Source organism: Oryzias melastigma, linkage group LG13 (genome assembly GCF_002922805.2).
Source record: "Oryzias melastigma strain HK-1 linkage group LG13, ASM292280v2, whole genome shotgun sequence".
In the NCBI taxonomy this organism is placed as follows: Eukaryota; Metazoa; Chordata; class Actinopteri; order Beloniformes; family Adrianichthyidae; genus Oryzias; species Oryzias melastigma.
In genome coordinates, this window is record NC_050524.1 from 31264401 (window position 1) to 31266727 (window position 2327).

At 41.5% G+C, this 2327-nt stretch overlaps 1 long non-coding RNA gene across 1 annotated transcript in view; it reads right to left on the reverse strand.

Annotated features, from left to right (window-relative positions):
* LOC118599507 overlaps nt 1-639 on the reverse strand; it is a 2930-nt gene extending 2291 nt beyond the window's left edge. The window contains exon 1 of the long non-coding RNA XR_004948889.1: nt 286-639. This is a non-coding gene — a long non-coding RNA (uncharacterized LOC118599507). The remainder of the gene's footprint in view (nt 1-285) is intronic.
* Nucleotides 640-2327: the final 1688 nt, after the last annotated feature.

Consider the following 2327-nt stretch of genomic DNA (forward strand, 5'->3'; position numbering starts at 1 on the left):
CATGGATGAGATGCTTCAACTGAGACGCGGGGATGGAACTTTCTGGGTGGTGATTGGAACATCTTGCAGGATGGTCTGCAGAGTTTCACGATGCATCTTCACTGTAGACTGCATCATCCATCTTCATGGTTTACAGGGTTGGCTGTGGACGGATGCTGCATGACCAAAAATGATCCATAAATATAAGATAATGCATGCACTGTCCTAAAACATTTTTAACAAAAACTCAATTAGTTAAATTATTGAATTATTGAATAATTAAAAATCGCTTGATTCATTAATTACCTGTTAAAAGTAATCAAGGTCAGGTGGTACCTCCCCCAGGGCAGAATCCTCAGTAGGTAGTTGGTCCTGCCAGAGAGCACCACTGGTGACCTTCAAACCAGCTTCCTCCTCATCATCACCTCCACATCGTCGTCTGGGGCCTCGGTGTCATCAGCACAGGAGCAGATATCGTGGAGGATGGCCCAAGCTGTGACAACCTGTAATATATAAATTAAATATATAAATTAATAGAAATATATTCCAAGGAATATAAAATGCTGCTAAGTGTTCACTTCCATGAGGTACAAAGGTGTGATGCACCTCCAGCACTTGCAGGAAGATGCCTCTGAATCTTGTCTTCATCATTCCAAAGCACGCTCTACAATGGAGGGTGCTTTTGGAATGATGCCAGGGTCACCAGGAGGTTTCATCCTGATGTGGCATCCATCGATGGCACCTGCAGCTTTAAGGAAAAACTCTGTGCTGTGCAAGCCCTGCAAACCCACGGGACTCCACCTCCAGGTCCTCAGGGGTTTTTGGAAGGTGAAGGTCCTTATGGCGAATGGCCACCACCTCCTCAGTGACTGTGGATGATGCAGTGGACAGTGGAACGAGAGATCCAAACACTCGTGAGATCATCCTGTAGGATACTCCGCTCGCCAACCAGAAGAGAAACACCAGGATCTCAGTTACATCACCCCACAGACGTCACCAATGGAGGTTCAGGAGGACTGCAGGAGAGTTCATGTTCACTCTGATTCTGGTCCTGGATCTTCACTGTTAATAAACCGCTCCAGGAGACTCAGGTTGATTCTGCATTACAGGTGTAGTCTGCTTAAAAAGAAATACACAAGAAATACTTTTTTAGTAAAATAAAAAACAAAACATAAAAACTTAAAGCAAACATAAATATGTGTGGTTTTAAGTATTCTGGTCTTAGACTGTAAAACATCATTATACTTAGGTGAACATGAGAATAACAAAATACTTAAATACTACTTGTACTGATTTCATATAAGAGTAGGGTAAAATTGTTAAAATTAATTTCTGCAATAGAAGAAGTCAGAAGACAAAATAAACATTTAACACTATTGTAGTCTGAATAATAAAATAAAAACAGTATTTAGTTAGTTTTTTTTACAATCTTCTTATGCTCAGAAAAAGGTAGGTACTTATACACTGCTAAAACTTGTGAAATACAACTTGAATAATCTACAAACCCACAAATTCAGTAATTGTATATTTTACAACCTGTAATGCAGTTGCCCAGTAAAAAAATAAATAAATTAAACTAGCTAAAGCTAACATGTATATGTGTGAGAGAGTATGAACACTCTAGAGGGGAATGCTGGTCTTATAGCTTCTTTCGACAGAGCTCCGGTCAGAGGGAAGGGCACGGAGAATCTAGTTTCCAGTAAACTTTTAATTTCAGGAGTTGAATGGATGCATGGTTTCAGAATCCGGTGTAAACATCTGCGTATATGGTTGTCTATGGCTGTCTGTGGATGTGTGTTTGTGTGTGTGTGTGTGTGTGTCTGTGGTCTGCAAAGAAACGAAATACAAATAATATTGTTATGGTATACTGAGAAGTACATAACCTAACAATCATTAACATTATTTACCTGGATAATTTAAATGACAAGATTTAGTAAACAAACCATAAATAAACAGAAATTAAGTAATACAAAGGGTTAAACAAGCCTTTGTTGGTAATCCAAATAGATTTACATGTCTCTGGCTCCCTCTAGAGCAGGGGTCTCAAACTCGCGGCCCGCGGGCCATCTGCGGCCCGCAGGATGATGATTTGCGGCCCCCGTCTTCATATGAAAGATTACTGTTAGTGCGGCCCGCAAGGCTGATATGAATGACAGTTGTTATGTGCCGAGCTGAACGAACCAATCACAGTGAGGTATATGACTCTGGAGGCGGGACATCGGCGGTCTGTCCAGTGCCTCTGTCTATCATTCATTCCCTCCTTCAATCAGCTGGGCGGAGGAGGAGCCATGAAGCACCAAGCGCGATTTGTGTGATAAATTCTCGTGCCCCGCGCGGGGAATTTGCTG